The sequence below is a fragment of the Pristis pectinata genome, chromosome 17, assembly GCF_009764475.1.
Source record: "Pristis pectinata isolate sPriPec2 chromosome 17, sPriPec2.1.pri, whole genome shotgun sequence".
Taxonomy (NCBI): Eukaryota; Metazoa; Chordata; class Chondrichthyes; order Rhinopristiformes; family Pristidae; genus Pristis; species Pristis pectinata.
Window position 1 is genome coordinate 34,973,125 of NC_067421.1, and position 17,744 is coordinate 34,990,868.

At 42.9% G+C, this 17,744-nt stretch overlaps 1 long non-coding RNA gene across 2 annotated transcripts in view; it reads right to left on the minus strand.

The window, feature by feature from the left end:
- Positions 1-526: 526 nt before the first annotated feature.
- Positions 527-17,744, minus strand: part of LOC127579265 (uncharacterized) — a 49,112-nt gene continuing 31,894 nt past the window's right edge. For both annotated transcript variants that reach the window (XR_007957654.1, XR_007957655.1), the window contains one exon: positions 527-14,059. This is a non-coding gene — a long non-coding RNA (uncharacterized LOC127579265). The remainder of the gene's footprint in view (positions 14,060-17,744) is intronic.

Genomic DNA, 17,744 nt, shown 5'->3' on the forward strand with positions numbered 1-17,744 from the left:
ACCCAAAATGTTGACCATCCCTTTGCCTCCACAGATGATGCTTCACCAGCTGAGACCTTCGAACAAATTATTTTTTGCTCCAGTTTCCAGCATCTGTAGGTCCCACCTCCGGAATTCCCTCCCTAAACTTTTTTCTATGCCTTTTAAAATGCTCCTTTAAACCTACACTTTTGACCAATCATTATCAAATTTTGTTTGGTTATCTCTCCTGTTAAACACTTTGGAATGCTTTGCTAAATAGTAGACGTCCTGAAACTGGGATGGACTCACTTGCTAAAACCTCGATGAGAGTTGAGCCATCAAGACTTTAATTCCCACAGCTTTGCCCACCCCACAGATGTTGACCAAAAATTGAATTAATAACCTTGAAATCTCAGAAGACACAAGGAGAAAAATATGATTCTGTGGAGAGAGGATTCAGAGGGCTAGAACAACAAGTTATTTAACATCTCCAATTCCTTGGACCAGCTCTGCACAGCTCAGTTCGAACTTCGTGACATATGGGGCTATTGAATTACACCGGATGTGGTTCCACAATTAATTACTTTTTATTTCCCATTTAACAGATTCAAGAAAATATTGGAATGACAGAAACAAAATCTGTGCGAACTCCATGCTGCATACTCCCAAAAATTACAGAGTTTTTAAACAGCTGTTGTTACATTCATATTCAGCAGATTGCTTGTTAAGGTAATGTGGCACTATTTCATAAACAACATACTTGCACTGCAAAATAGGTCTCTCTTGGTGATTGTAATACATGGTCTGAATATTACAACTGATGTTTAATTCAGGAAAAGTTGGCATGTTTTCATGTGGCCTTGTTTACTGTTTGACTTTGAAGGCAGTATAGTTCAGTATAGAAGCACAGGACTTGAATTGTGCTGCCACCATTTAAGAGATCATGAAATAATTTGCAGTGTCCACTCTTGTACCATTGCCCTGAAGCGTCAGAGAACACCCTTCTTTAGATTAACAGAGATGGCTGCCATTAAAACTCAATCCAGTTTGTGTGGCTTACGGTCACCAGTAAGAATCTTATAGTTGGGAGACACAGCAAGGATCTCAGGTGAGGGGGTGTCGAAGTGGTTAATGATGGCTAGAACCAGGGGACTATGTGTAGTTACAGTGCAGTAGATAGTTGCTTTGTTCAGTGGAGTACTGTGTCAGACTGATTTGTAGAGTTCCCATTTCAGACTCCAGTCCATGCTGAGCCAGACCTTCTCCAGGGATTGTCCAATGACTGAAACTTCTTTCCTAATGAATGTCTAGTACTCCAGGAGGTGTTGTGTGTTAGAAGACCCCTGTCTTAATTCTGTTGATGAGAGGGACTGCCTATAGTTTGTCTGGGGCATTTGGGAAGGGAGATTGGGAGAGAGAGATGAAGGAAGGTACAGGGTGTGTTAATAGTGCTGGTACAATTGGAACTCAAGGGATGTCAGCAGCTTTAGGACAGGAAGGGAAAAAAACTGAATAAAATGGAACGTAACAAATCACAACTTATCGTTCAAAGTGAGTTGTTTCCGTTGGTTGAGTTTAGAGTTCCAAAAGTTTACTGGACTCTCAGAATCTACTGGCTTCCCAAAACAGCCCACCGGATGGCGAGTCGTGTCATGGAAGCAAGGCTTTCCATCTGTGGGAGGAAAGAGCGAAGTAAGGGGAAGAGAAGTGAAGCAAGGAGAGGGGAAAGGAGGAAACAAGAGGGGGAGGGAGGAGAGGGAAGTGGGTGGGGAAGGAGTGTTGAGAAAGGAATAAATCTCCCACATGGACACAGTCAATCTTGCCCTACTTGAATTCTGCACTGCCTGACCCCACAGCTGCAATGTCACTGGTGAAACAAATTGTTGCCTTTCCCTGATTGGAGGAAGGAGTTAAGATTCTCCTTGAAAAATGGAAGAACAAGGGAAGGAAAAAAATATATTTTAAAAACATCAATCTATTGGATGTGGTTCAGACTGAAACTAAACAGAATGCTGGAAACACCTGGCAAGTCAGATAGCATCTGTGAAGAAAGGAACAGTTAATTCAAACTTTTGAGCCATTACTTCTACTTTCCTTTCCACAGATGATGTCTGACCTGCTCAGTATTTCAAATGTTTTCCATTTCACTTCAGGTTTCCATCTTCTGGGTTCATTCTGAAAAGCACAGGCTGACAAGATCACAGTCCAAGAGATAGAGAGTGGGATTGGGTTGGATAATCCCTCAGGATAATCCAGACACAACCAGCTAAATGATCTCCTCCTGTGCCATAAATTCCTAGGATTCCACCATCCGTGTCCCAAACTCAGACACAGTTTACATAGGTGTTAATAGCTGTTGATCAATGACACTCGAGGGAAATGGATGATAAAAATACCCGCCAGCCATCACATAGAGATGGTCATCACCAGTGGAAATATAGACAAAACGGAGGCATTCTTTAACACTCATGTTTGCATAAAAAAAGATTTAATTTCATAAGCAGGGTGTGAAGATTATATTGGCGGGGGTGCAAACTATCATCTTTCCAATATAGCACAAGCTGGAAAATCAAAGCTGTTGTATGCCTGCTGCATTACTTGACCTTCACCCAGTAACAGCAAAATATAACAATGCATTATATTATTACCAGTTTTATTTAAAGGGGCATTTTCATCAATAAAAAGTATTTACCAAACATCTTATATTTAAAGACCCAAGCACTGTGGCATAAATTATGTCAAAATGTGGCTTTTGGTACCCTAGGGGCGATGCAAAGAGGACATGGAATTCCTTCTCTGAAAGGACCTTTAAAGCAGAATTCACAATCTCTCCCGTACAGTATTGCAAACAGGGTCTCAATCTATAAATAACCAATTAATTAATCCAATCAAAATATTCGCCATGGTTAAAGGCTCAAATACCAAGGGACGTAGTTTGAAAACCAAGTAGTCAGGACTATGAAGGGAAATCAGAATGTCTTCACTCAACAGCTAGGCTCATTGTGCCATTAATGGGAAGCAGTGTGCAGAGGGTATTAAGCTCTGGTGATCAAACAGTATGCTGAATGGAGGAAAGACAGATTGGGAGTGAGGTCGGTCCAAAGGGGTGACTACACAAAACTTCTTTTATCCTTTTAGAGGGAAAAAGACTGCTTGACTTCCCTGTTTTTTTTTAAATCTTCATTTATCATATTTTACATTGAAAATGTTAAGCTACTGGGAGTCATATCAACATGCTCTATAAAGCAGTGTTACACAAATAGCATGGTCTGTATCTCTGATCAGATGGCACCATTCTGTATGTGTGGGGCTTTATATCAGAGCATTACATTGTAGGTCAATTGAACTTGTGACAGGTAGGACTTTAACGGTGTACTGTATGGTGGACTCAGAGGAGGAAGGTCACACAATGACAAAACCACCTTTGAAACTAACTCCACCTGTTTTGGACATATCTATGACAATAAGATGGAGACCGTACACATCACTTGCTTTGGGTACATGTATCGAGAGCTTTGTCCCCTTCAGATCCCTGCATGACCTTTTAATTGGCTGACTGATGCTGCTGTCACTTGGTTCACACCACCTGCTACCCCTTGATCTGGCAATGAGGATGTTAGCCATGAGCCTCTTTTGGCATGAGTGAAGAAGAATCAAATACAAATACAACAGCTGCTTGTCTGTAACTGCCTCATGGTCAAATGACTTTTGTTGCACCCAGTCTTGCAGGTTTCCCCGAGCAGTGGGTTACACTAACATTAACCACCCCATCAGTACCAATATCAAGCCCTGCCAGGTATGGCAGGGTTAGGTGTAAAGTGCCCCTTTGTGACCCTCAGCAACAAGTCCTGGCACAACTGTAGTAATGTGACACTGCTTATCTCCATTAGTAGGCCTGTGAATGACTGTTCTAATCTGGTGCTCTATCTTGTATCATGGGCCTATATTCCATGGGTCCTGGACTAAGGCTGCACAGATTCACCTTAAACCCAACCCTTACAAGCAACATAGCAGATGTTGAAAGGACCACTTTACTTTTTCTCCCATCTTTGTTTGGGTTTCTGACTTAACCCCTTGAACATTTGTGTCCTCTTTCAAGTCATTTCAAACCATCAAGTTGCAAAGACAGAAATAATTTGCTAACAAGTTTTTAAATGCTTTTAAGTGCTCCCAAGTCAAGTTCTTCAGATTTCAATGCATAGTCCTCACAAATGGTCTTAAAGTGCTTGAAGTCAGAGTGAAGATTTACCCCTTTTAGGTACTCGTTTCCCAAATACTGTGTTAGTGTTATTAGTAGGTGTTAGATTCTTCCAGTGACTGCCATATACAGACTCACCAACACCCCAGATATGTTAGCAGCCTCACGGAGACCTCCCTAATTGCTCTTTGGTTTGGGTTATTACTTTGTGATTCAGTGGTATATGGTCCTCAGTCCTTAAATACAAATTTTATTTGATGCACCTGTTACTGGAAGCTTGCACAGTGGAAATGCAAGCCGATAGGAGAGAAAAAGGAATGAATAAACAGAAGGGAAATCCTTCAGCCTTGGAGGGATGTGGATGGTGAGTCACTGAGGATATTCAAGGCTGAAATGAATAGAATTTTGCACTCAAAAGGGAACCAAGGGGAAGTACGTCTGCAGTGGAAGATCAGCTGTGACCTTACTGAACATAAAGGGGTTGGTTGGTGGTCTTATAAATGGATCAGAATAAGATCAAACCAAGAAAGAAATGCAAAGGGGCATGATCAATTAACAACAGGAACAGTGAAGAGGAAAGAAAACTTGAGACAGAAGGGGAGGTGAAACTGCAACAGAGTGATAATTTGAGGTAAAGAAAGGAGAATAGAACACTGAGAAAAGGGACAATACAAATAAAAGCCCAGTGTAAATGCAAAAGCTGCTGAGGATGAAGATGCTGTAAAGGCATCTCTTGGGGATAAACCTTGTATACATATCAGGGAGCAGTAAACCCCACAAACACATCAGTCGAGTCACTCAAAAATAGTCAAACTAATCAACGTCAAGGCAACTTCACTCAAAGTAAATTCAGTTTGAGTGCTGGGAGGATGCAATTAAAAACAAATGACTAACTTGAAGCCTAATTCTTTGCTGTAATTCCTTTGATTTTCCCTGCACCCAATCCCCCTCCTCCTGAGGTCCCCTAGATTCTGCCACCTCCCACCAGGCTGATTTCTCAGGCTTCTGGGACCACACGGTTGCAATGAAAAGTGTGCTGTCATCGTGGTTCACCATATGAAAAGTGCACTACTGCAACTTGCCAATTCAACTTTGACAGGACCTCCCAAACTTGCAACTTCTACTACCCAGAAGGACAAAAGCATGAGAAACACTACAGGTTCCTCTCCAAGTTGTACAGCAACATCAATTGGAAATATTTGTTTTTTTTTTAAAATATCATCACTGGGCCTAAATCTTGGAGCTCCATCCCTAAGAGTACAGTGGGCAAACTTTTGACAGAAAAACTGCAGTCTCTCAAGCAAATAATTCATGGATGGCAATAAATACCATTATCTACAGATGTCAAATGAATAAAATATTTCAGATGAGAACAGGTTGTTAATGTGTTGTTATCTCAACCCATGTTCTGCTGTCACTTACTGTCTGACCTTGTCTACAGCAGGTGGTGCTGTGAGTGGGTACAAGGGCTTTCTGGAGAAGAGGCAAATCCAGCAGATGAACAGGGTACCAATGTGATGACAGAGAAGATTGTGACAATAGGGATGCTTTAAGTTCTGTTCCACACCAAGTGGGAGACTCACCGAGAAAAGCTTCAATGTCTCTGCCACTGTGGAACTGCCAGCTATGGCAGTGCTACTCGTACAGGTGACAGCTCCTGTGGAATATTGCAGGAGCAGGGCTGATGCGCCTTCTGAGGAAGGGAGGGAATTCCAATACCTGGGCCTTGGGCAGCTGAGGGTACGGGCCCCACTTTTGGAGTAAGCCAATGGGAAGTACAGGAACTAAAATGGAAACACAAGGCTGGAGGAAGTCCCAGAAATGGGCTGGGGTTGGAGGGAGGTAGGAGACAAGGAAGGACTTAAACAAGACCAAGGGTGTGATCATTTCAAATTGGAGGCATTGCTGGTGTGGGTCAACAGGAGTGGGTGGGCACAGAATCCAGGATGCATCAGCTTAGATACAGTGAAACATATTGAGGCTGCCCATTGCAGAGCACGATCAAAATAAACCAGGGAGAGAGTCTTCTTGTATTCAATTGTGCTGTTAGGAATTGAGAAAACAATGCAGGAGTAAGTCTTTGCATATTGAGAACCATACAAGGAAAGTGAAAGAGAATGGGGCTTTGTGGATGGTTCTCCTCGGGAGGCCTGATGACCAGGTTGCTTCCTCCTCTACTGCGAGTGGCCTATCTGTAACCCAACCAATCGTTCCCTGGCAAACAGCAAGTGTCAGCATGAAATGCAGGTGTGGGGGAATTATCATAGTGGACCACAATCCTAACCTCGTTCTGTGTTCAGAAGCATGGATCTTTTAGGGAGCCGACTGCATGACAATCAAGGACAAATTCTGGCTTATTTTCCCTTTGAAAATCAGGAACGCAGAAGACAAATCTGACTCCACTCAAACTGACCTGCTTGAGAATTAATTTCACAAAGCCGTGGGATCAGACCGGGAAACTTCTTTGCATTGTGTAGCTCCTTACCACCCTAGATGATGCATTAATCCACTCACCTATTCAAAGGGAAACTCTGAAGCCACTCACTTGCTAACTCTAATAGTCTGGCATTCAAAAGCGTAACATTGGACCACTAATGGATGCTTGCATACCACACTTCAAAAGCAGCAGAAACAGAAAGTTCTGGGTCGGCAATGACCACTGTGTCCCAAAGCCTAAGAAACATCAGCCTGAAGATTCTAAAAGGGTTCTTATGGCTTCCCTTTGTAACTCTTAACAGGACAACTGGAGTGAAGGAACAATGTTTCACATCACTCACTCCACCAAGGTTCTGTTCAAGTAATGGTTGAAGATTGATAGCGACTCAATGGAATTCATCCCTTCATCCAACTTTGCTCCAGACATATATAATCAACTCTCTTTTGACCTTATGATGCTCTCAGTCCCCAGTGCTTCTTTCTACAGTCCATTCTGTACACTCGACAGCCTTCCCTCTTCTAGGCTGGAGGCTGTATCTCTCCACATCCTGATAGTATAAAGGTCCATATCCAAGTTTAATCCTGCACTAACTCCTATTGAACAGAACATATCGGAGGAGGTGGGTTTCACAACATGGGCGGGGGGGGTGCTGTGGTGGGGAGAACCCAAATGGTGCAGGATTTTCTCTCCCTCAGGGTCCCAGGGGTGGACGGTTGGTCTGCATTAACCAGTTTTTGTTAGTAATCATTAATTAGGTTAGTAGAGCAGCAAGCACACCTGGTGCTTGTTATTCGTCTGTCAGATCAGATGCAATGCAATACAATACAAGAGGCACGCACAGACACACGAGAATATGGGTCTGCAAAGATCTGCTCTTTCAGCCCACCATCCCCGAAAAAGAACCATCAGGAATTTCCTGCTTGCAAGCCCCACATTCCCTCTTCTTTGCAAACATTCAGCAGAAATGTGCCTTGCTTAATATTTTCAACAGAACGTGCTTCTCAAAAAGGATCATTGATCTGCAACACTTCCAATTTTAGGCACTGTGTGTTTATAATGTCAGGGTATGACACTGGCTGAATGTAAAGTTTCGCTCTACTGCACCTTGGGGACTTCTATAGCCATTTGTTTGTGGATTAAGTGCTGTTGGAAACCATGGTTCTGCATTTAGCTGGATTGAGAACGTCCAACTCATTTGATCTGAAAAGGGAAAAGCTTCAAGTTTGAGATGACTGTCCAGTGTTTAACCCTATAAATTGCTGACAAACAATGTTGGAGATGGGGACAACAGTGACAGTTTGCATATATAAAGCAGCTTTCACACAGTAAAGCGATTACAGAAGCACTGGCTAAAAAAAGTGCAACAGCTCGTTGCAGAAGAAGATATTATCCTGCTGGCCAGAAGCTTGTTCAAAGCAAAAAGCTTTAAGGAGTGGTCTAAGGAAGAAGACAGCTAGTAAGCGTTTGGGAAAGCACCCATTACTTAGGCTGTGAACAGTAAAGGATTTGTTAGAGACAAGAATCAGGGGCTCACAGATATCTGGGAGGATTGGAGAAATGGTGGAGGTTACAGAGATAGGAAGGGAGCAAGGCCATGAAGAGATTTTGAGAACAAGAATGAGAATAGTGGCAGCAGCAGAGAACAAGTCAGTCTCGGGGCTGATGATTTTGTGCTTGTTTCAGGATTCTGTACTGGCCTCAACAACCAGTTTGTTAATAGGGATCCAGTTCCTAACACTTTAAGCAGCACGTGTTGTAGATGCAAAGCTGGGCTCTGCTTCAATCATTTGGCAAAGTTAACACTGGCACATTGATAGACATAGGAATGCGCAGCGGTATCATATCCAACATGGAGCACAGACAGAAGGTGCTTCAAGCAAGCAATACACATTGCCGCAGCTGCCATGTCTGAGGAACAATAATGTATGGAAGTGGAACGAGAACACAAAACCTGAGGAAGTCAGGGTTCACTTGTAACCTTTTTGAGTGCACACAGCTACAAGACTCAAGTTATGTCCCATGCTGAATGTTTGCACTCAGGAATTGCTCGAGCTGCCAGACATTCCTGATGCGGCAACACATTTAAAGGGGCACCATCGACCTGCTGGGGACACAAACCTCTCTTTACGGGTGTTCTTCACATTCCTTTTAAGTTCCTTTCCCCTCAAGTCCACCCGACATCAAATTTACCTCTTCACCTCCTCTCTTGAACACTTGGACTTGTACAGAGGACATAATCTCAAGGCTGCCTCTGGCCCAATTACTGCAGTTACACAGATGAGCAGGGCAAGATATCAATTAAGATGGACTGTCAAAGATGAGCCCAATTTTCCCCTCACCTCCCATTCAGTCGGAAGCACCGGCTAGCATTTAAAAGCTGGAGTTCTTGCCCAATTATTCCATTCTCAGCTCAGAGCCAATTTATCACTCCCTACCAAACCCAGTGCAGCTAACCTAGCATTGAACAAGCAAGTTTCAAACACACTCATGATTTTGAGCTGTGTTTGTAAGAACCCATTCCCATATATAAGTCTTTTTTAAAAAATATAAACCCGATTGCTGCAGATTCAGAATTGTTTCAGTGATTGCCAAATTTGGACAAGCTCCAAGTTTCAGCCAGCCGGTTCCTCAGTCCAGACCAGCAGTGCCCCTTTAAAAGGCAGACTTTCAATGCCCACAGACACGTTTTAAAGAAACATCTTTGTTCACATCCCTGAGCAGTGACAGATCATTCAAGCTTCCATGCACTACAAAGCTGGGGAGAGCTCCCTCCATTGTTAGTAAGCAGATAACCATTAGTGGTGTTAGTAATGGTTAGTAAAAACCAGAGTGTCCTGGTTGAGAGTATTAGTATGTCTTTACTTTTAGATAAGTTATCTGGCCTCTTATGAAAGTACAGGAAATTTTCTGTATCTCCCGACAACTTTAACCCATTCATTGATCCCATATTTTGTATTTATTACCCTTTCAGGACTTGGCGTTTATCAAAATCCTGCAAATTCTTCCCATCTGGAAACACTACCCAAGTGTTTCCTCAATCCCTGGCCAATTTTCACCTTCTACAGAAGGAGCTGATTGAGGTATAGTTACCACATTGCCCAAGCATCTATTCCTCCTGTCTTAGCCTGGATAGGGTGGGACAATCAGCCATCTAACAAGACATAAAGGGTTGCCACTGGTCCAGGATTGCCCCGAGGTCTCTAGGAACCAAAGACTAACTTCTGGAATAATCCAGAAAATAAAAACAGGAGCTTCATAAAATTCTGTTCTTTTTAAGGTAATAAAATCTTTGAACGTTTACAACAACGTTAGGAGACTGTTTGGACTGACAGTGAATCATTTGTTTGGTTAATAGGGAATCTATTAATTTTCTGATGGGGCAGGAAGGAGCTGTACCACAATACTGACCAATGATGAGAGTGGAAGGGATAGGCAATGCAATTGGAGCCAAGCGATCATGTGACATCCACAGTTGGCAACCCTATCTATGGAGGGGTGACGAAGGGGCTTGGTGATCGGTCAATACAGCCAATCCTGATCCTCCCATCACTTGATATTACGTTCCACTCCTTATACCATTTATTGTTGCATCAGTGATCTCTCTCTTATATGTACAGGTATAGCACATCGTCACTGAGGCAGTCCTTGGCATTAGCAGTGGGAAACCTGGCTGATTCATTTCCAGCCCAACCCACCCTGTTGCAGTCGGTTTGACCCCTGGTCTGGATCCTTTAAAGCACCACCGGCTGGATTCAAATCTGCGACCTGCTTTGAATGGTTCAACCATAGACCAGGCGGTGTGGTCTGTCCATTCACAACAACAGGTACTGCAATGACAAAGCCATTGTGGGATCACAGAATGCCAATTAACATACAGTTCCGTCCTCAAAGAGTTAACAACCTTGTGCAACAATACATTCCAACTGCGGTGAGGTTGTGAAATAGCAGGAATATTTGATTTGGAATTTCTTCCTTCCTTGCCCTCCTGTGAGAGTCCCATTGTGAGTTTCTTCACCAGGCAAAGGCATGGTAAGGTCCAACACAATGACCTTTGCATGCCTGCTCTTAATGTACGACAGATGTCAACCCTTGGACAAGGTAGGCACGAATCAGGTTCCAATCTAGTCAGAACACAGCAGGATGAATTGACATGATCTGCTGCTCTGGGAGGTCACAGAGTTACAGATCATGAGCTGATTTTAGTTTTGGATTCACAGAATGGCAGGAAATGTATTGACTGCACAAGAGTACTGAACCCCAATGCAGGCTGACACCACCCCTGGGCATCTTCTATCTGACGATGCCTTGGGTATACCTACCTAGTGGGTCAAACCTGGATTAAAAAAGGGTCCATGATGGTGAAAGGGTTAAAGTACAAATGACAAACCACTTGTGGTTATAGTTTTCAGACCATGGGAAACAAGTCCCTGTGGTACCAGAATTTTGTTTTAAACCCATGTGGTAAATTCTGACAGGAACTGGTCTGGGAAACACAGAAATCTCCAAATAGGCCTCACAGAATCATTAGTAGAGTGGTTAGTACTAGTTAATTTTGTTAGAGCATGCAGTGGTTTAGTAAAGAGCATCCCTTCAGCTCTGGATTTTTTCCCCTCTTGCCGACTCATGCAATTTTTCCAAACAAATCCCCTCCCACTTGACATTTTATTTAACTCCAACGGACAGCTGGTAGGAAGAGAAGGAGAAAGAAAATTTCTCAAGGAGGAATATTCTAAGTTGGGAAAGATGCAGGCCCTTACAGTAAAACAAGAAACATGTCATCACAGAGTACTGACGGGAAACCATTGGAGTTTTAAATGAACACTTTGACATCCAATGGTCTGAAATTCTCTCAGTAATTGCCAGAGCAAAAACAGCCACTTTGCAGCAGTAGCAACTGACACACAACCTATCTGTTCAAATACGCTGCATTGCTTTTAATGGTGCCTGCATCAATTTATGATGTCCAGACTTTTCAGCCTATTTATGTCTGACTCGGTCAGTTGGGAGCTTTGTGCTGGCAACTGGGAAATATCCAAAAAGCCCCTTAAAAGGAATACCTGTGTGACAGGAAATGGTCCTTAAAGCTTAGTTAAGGTGGAAAAGGTATCATATCCAAAAAGACTGTGGTGGAACCAAAAATCATATTTGAACATGGTTCTTGACCCTGATCTACTTTCTCTTGTCCTGAAGGTGCTGCTACCTCTGCTAATGGTTCTGCAGGTACCAGTTACCTTCCAGTGCCTTGCCCAAGTGGTTGCTTTGGGTCCAATGCTCAGTCTGACTACAGAGATGGAACATCAGTCAAGATAAATCCTATCCTTTATCAACAGTTTCTACTCTGGGTGGAGAGGTGGGGTTGGGGATGGTTCTGAAGAGGAAGGGGTTTGGTTTGGAGAGCAGAGCAGAGGGGATCAATATGGAGCAGGAACCTTTGCCAATTTCTTCCCCTTTCTCGGTTGGGGGGCACAGATACCAACTGTAACCGGGGTGCTGTTGATCCATTCAAGATCAGTGAAGCAAAAACACATCTGGGATCTTTCTAGTCCAAGGGGCATGGTACCAGAGTGGACTTTGTAACTACCAAAGCAGCTATCAGGCAGGCATGGTATCAGATTTATGGTATTAAACCCAACAGGACAATGACACAAGAACAATCTGGTCAAACTCCTTGTATGGTCACAAACAAATAAGCCACTTTGTTGAAATGTCAGCTTTACAACTGTATTATTTGAAGCAGCAAATATGATGGTAGACACTGACCTCACAACAGATAATGTTTGGGGGGGTTATTACTGAGATCCATGTGTATTAGGTAGAAGACTATTGGTACTTGTCTACCCATCACAGCAGGTCACGTATAAAAAGGCAAAACAATTGTCTAATAGCCCTCACAGGGTGTCAAAGCAGGTTTGCACACGTGAGCTTGACAGCAATTTGGAATGGCAATCTTGAAAGATTTACTTCCCCCAGGGCCAGGGCGTCCAAGCAGGAAGGCTTCCCAATTCTCTCTCCCTCAAATACACTCAGTGAAATTATCTCTACATCTCTCTTGAAGTAGCCTGACTTTCCACCTCAGTGTCTGTCACAGATGGAAGATCACAGGCATCAGATCCTTAAATCTGCAAGTAGGCTCCTCCTTGCAGGTGAAGCATATACCTGGGCATTGAAGAGAAAGATATGGGCCACTGCCTCTTCCCAGAGAGAATAGTGCTTTCAGCAATAGTTAGACTCAAGCAGTTCATCTGTCCAATTATATCTTTGTAAAGCGATTTGTTCATCTGACACGGATAACATCCATAGTACTTCATGACCTTCCCCAACTGGGGTTTTAAGAGTCAACAATCTGGTACTGTAGGCAAGACTGAGCAGAAATGCAGGCACAGTAGTGTAGCGGTTAGCATAACACTATTACAGCGTCAGCAACCCGAGTTCAATTCTCGCCACTGTCTGTAAGGAGCTTGTACGTTCTCCCCGTGTCTGCGTGGGTTTCCTCCGCGTGCCCCGGTTTCCTCCCACATTCCAAAGACGTACGGGTTACGAAGTTGTGGGCATGCTACACTGGTGCCAGAAACGTGGTGACACTTGTGGTCTGCCCCCAGAACACTCTACACAAAAGATGTATTTCACTGTATGTTTCAATGTACATGTAACTAATAAATATATCATAAAAAATGGTAAGCTTCCTTCTCTGAAAGACTGGAGAACTAGTTGGGTTCTTTCAACAACTTAGTAACGTTCTCAGGACATTTACATGGTGGCAGCTGCAAGGAACCAGAGTTACTAAATTCAGTTTCATTCTGGAGGATTTGATCCCAAGACCTAGGTTGTTAGGTCAATATTGTTACTTCTTTGTACTTGAGCACAATCAGCAATTGTGAACAGGTTACTTGACCACAGAGAATATCAGAACAAGTCCGATTCCTTCCAGATACAAGGATCACAAATCTACCACCCACCAAAACTCAGTGCTTTACTGACCCCTTCTCATTCCTTTGGTACCAGGGTCACTTGCAATGCCCTAGGTACTGCCCAGCAGGATCAACTAACTCAGGACAAACCAGGAGATCGAACCTAGTACCTTACAACTTTGTGCAGTTGAGTACCATGGGTGGGCAGTGAATCTACTGGGAGGTAATAGGAATTAGGAAGAGTAGGCCACTCAGACCCTCAAGCCTGCTTTACCATTAACACCATGGCTGATCTGATTGTAACCTCAACTCTGCATTCCCACCTACCCACTCATCATCCTTATCACACCACTGCATGCACAGTGGTAAAGTCAGGGCTCTTCAAGATGTTCCAATCACATCTGGCAATGTAATTATTGGTGAGATTTTCTCGGTGGAACCAATCCTATTTTCCAACAATCTTGGTAAGCATTATTCCGTTTGATGTGGGGCTCTGGCACATACCCATGAACGTACAGGCATCAGTGAAAATATTCACCTTGTATTGTTGCTGATCTACAAACGAAAAAGAAAAAATGCTGAAAACTCAGCAGACCTGACCTTTCATCAACTTAAAACCTTAACTGTTTCTCTCTCAACATGTACTGCCCGACCTGCTGAATGTTTCTAACATTTTGTTTTTGCTTCAGGTTTCCAGCATCGGCTGTATTTTATTTGTTTCTGCCATTTTATGTGCTGACCACACGATAACTTTTGATACCAAGGTTTATCATTAGTTAATCAGTTAGCAAGAGGTTTAGTAAAAGTTAGTTTTTTTTCCATGCATGTTAGTAGCAGCGTATCATACAGCAGTTAATGGATTGGGTTATGATTCTTTTCCCTCTGTACTTTTCTTCTATTCATGCAGTGTCTGTTGTTCATAATTGTGATTCCAAGGCAAAGTAGCACCTAAACTGAGCAGCCTTCCCTTTCCGTAGCTGAGAACCTTGCGATGGAGCTGTTGCCCATCACTATTGCATACCATCTTTCTTCTCTACCCCCCCACCCCACCTGACCCGCTTTACCCAACCAAATAGCCCACATTCTCCCCTCCAATTTCAACCTTACGACAGGTTCTAACTCTTGCTCTGACTCTTTACCCAAGTAACTATTCGGAAGGAGCGTGAGGCACTTTCTTCCCTCTCAAACATCCTCAGGTCAATCCAGGTTGTACAAACTCATGCAATAAACTCTGTACTGTGTTTATAAGGGAACAAGTGTAGTTCCTGACATGGTGTTCAGTACACAGATAGGAGGAGATTGCATGACTCGTCTGTGGAACTGGCCTGGGTACAGTGGATGGGGGCTTAGGTGGGAATCGTATGGCATAGACTTGACTACATGGTCTCTATTTGTTTGTTTTCACTGTCTGATGATTCACAACATCCCAACATCATTTAGAGTGTAGCTCTCATTATCTCCTTAAACACTGCCAAATATCATTCCCATGTTAATTAAACTTCATAGTTAAAATTAGTCCATTGGGTTCAAAATTCTTTGAAACATGTAATTAATCTGGCAGCCAGTGGTTCAGCTGAACACACATCCACATTGCGTATGGACTGATGTTGATGAGATCTTGGCCTGCTCTTTGAAACACTGTATGCAGTTTATAAGACAGTGTTTGTGCATCCCAGCGGTGAGGCAGTGAGCTGCTCAACTCACACTGTCTCAACACTTATGGGGATGATATACCACAGCAAACATCAGCATCTGGTTGTAAACTGAAATGATAAAGTGCGGGACAGTGTGCAGCAATGCTAGTTTTGCAATGGCAAGTTCCACATAATGTGTAACACTTTCAGATCATGAGAGGCATAGGTTAGAGTAGACAGCCAGTATCTTTATTCCCCCAGGGTCAAAATGTCTATTACTAATGCATTTAAGGTGAGAAGGGGCAAGTTCAAAGGAGATGTGCAGACAAGTTCTTTTTTAAAAAAAACATTGGTGGGTGCCCAGAATGCACTGCCAGAGGTGATAGTAGAGGCAAACACAATAGAGGCATTTAAGAGATAGGCACACAAATATGCAGAGAATGCAGGGATTTGGACCTTATGTAGGCATAGGGACTAGCTTAGTTAGGCGTTTAATTAGTTCAGCATTTAATTAGTTCAGTACAATATCATGGTCTGAAGGGCCTTTTCCTGTGCTATACTATTCTATATTCAGATTATTTTAAGCACGTTTCTCCCCTTGTCCTGAAGGTGCTACCTGTGATCAGGGATAGTTTTACCGTTGCTCTAACTCCTCCAGTACTTAGACCTTTTGCTCATCTGCAAAGCAAGTCCAGATGACAACTATTTGTATTCACATAGAGCCCTTCAAATGGTAAAACATCACAGGCCACTTCACTAGAGTCCTATCAAACAAAAGTCGACCTTGGAATAGATGACCAAAAGTTCGATCAAGTAGTAGGTCTTCAGGAAGATTTTAAAAGGAGAGAGAAACAAAAGGGACAGGCATTTAAAACGCAGTTTTCCCATCCCTTTACTGATTGAGGAACGGATTTCCAGAGCTCATAGCCCTGGCAGCTGAAGGCACAGCCATTAAGAGTGGAGGAATTAATGCTGGGGCAGTGGAAGCAGCGAGAATTGGAAGCGGGCAGAGGACTCAGAGGGTTAGAGGACTGAAAGGGGTTAGCGATAGGGAGGGCTGAGGCTATAATTAGGAATGTTTTTATTTAAAAACCCAGGCAAGAACAGACCAGGTCACATTGAGTGAATAGGATGGTGTGAACTGCAATATGGGCAGCAGCAGCGTTTACAGGCAAGGCGAATGCTGCGGTAGAGTGCTTAGGGCTTGTAACCATGGAAGCGTCAGATTCGAGTACAATCCTGATCTTGTCTAATAGGGACATGCAGTGGATGGTGATTGGGAACAGTTATCCAGGCTGATAGATCTCCCCGGCCCAGGGGAGTTGAGGGTAATTGTCACACACCAGAAACCGCCCTGGCTGAAATCTAACTCAGCGCAGACAAGGAAAATACTTCCTAATAAGAAGCAGAAAGGCAATTAACCACAATATAATTAGCAGTGAACCACACTGTAATTACATCAACTGCAAAGATGAATATAATAAACGACAGCTGGGTAACATTTAACTAGAATCTACACTGAATAATATTTAACCTCATCCGTTATTGGCAAAACAATTATTATTCTTTAAGCTTTGCTTCCTGCCAGATATTGAGAGGAGTGGAAGAGAACTGGAGCTGATTCATAAGCTATTTAACTTGGATCTGAAGTTCTTTACTCTTAGAGCCTCAAAAACAACTTGAATTTGTCAGGCACATTGAAAGGAGTGAAATATCCCTGGGTGATTTGCAGGAGCATAATCTGGAGATATTACGACTGACTTAGCTTTTCACCATCTGCAACAGGGTTTAAGATGCATTTCAGAAACGGGAGAGAGAAGCAGTGTTTTAGGGAGGGATTTCCAAAGCTCAGGGCCGCTAAAACAAAAGCAATTAAAGTCTGTGATATGCAAGAGTTAGAATTAGAGTGAGGAGGCCTTGGAGATTGCTGATCTCTGTAATCTCTCCAACCCTGCAAAGAGGTGGCAAAGGAGCAATCTGGAAACCCGGTCCAATATTTGAAACTTGAGACATCATTGGACTAGTTGGTCAGTGAGCACAGAGGTGGTGGGTGAATTGAACAGAAATTCTGTGGCCAAGGACACAGTTTAGTAGAATTTTCATGTTTGGTGATGGATTAGCTTTGCGGAAGCCAGATTCACATTTACAATCGCTAAATAGCACTGGGCAGTAAGGGGGCAATAGTTTACCATTTTAATCAGATATAATCTAACTAACCCAAATAGGACTAATGTATTGCAACTTTGTGCAAGACTGCCCAATAATTAGAACAGTTTCTCTATGTGCACAACATAGTTTAAAGCAATCTGGCTTGTTCACAGACCCACACGGGGAATATATAGTGGGTACAATCAGTAGCTCTGAATGACTAGTCACAAGAAAGTGGTACATTCATCAAGCTGATTATTAGAATTAATACAAATTAGTTTGTTAGAAATATTAGTTAGAAATGTTGGTATCAAATCAAGTTAGTTGAATTGTTGTGCAAATAAACATGCATCAGACCAAGTTCATTAGACAGTTGAGTATTCCAAGGCTGTCACAGATGGTAATTTACTTAAAAGGACTGGATGTTAGATTTGCAGTTAGTTAAGTGCGTAATCTGA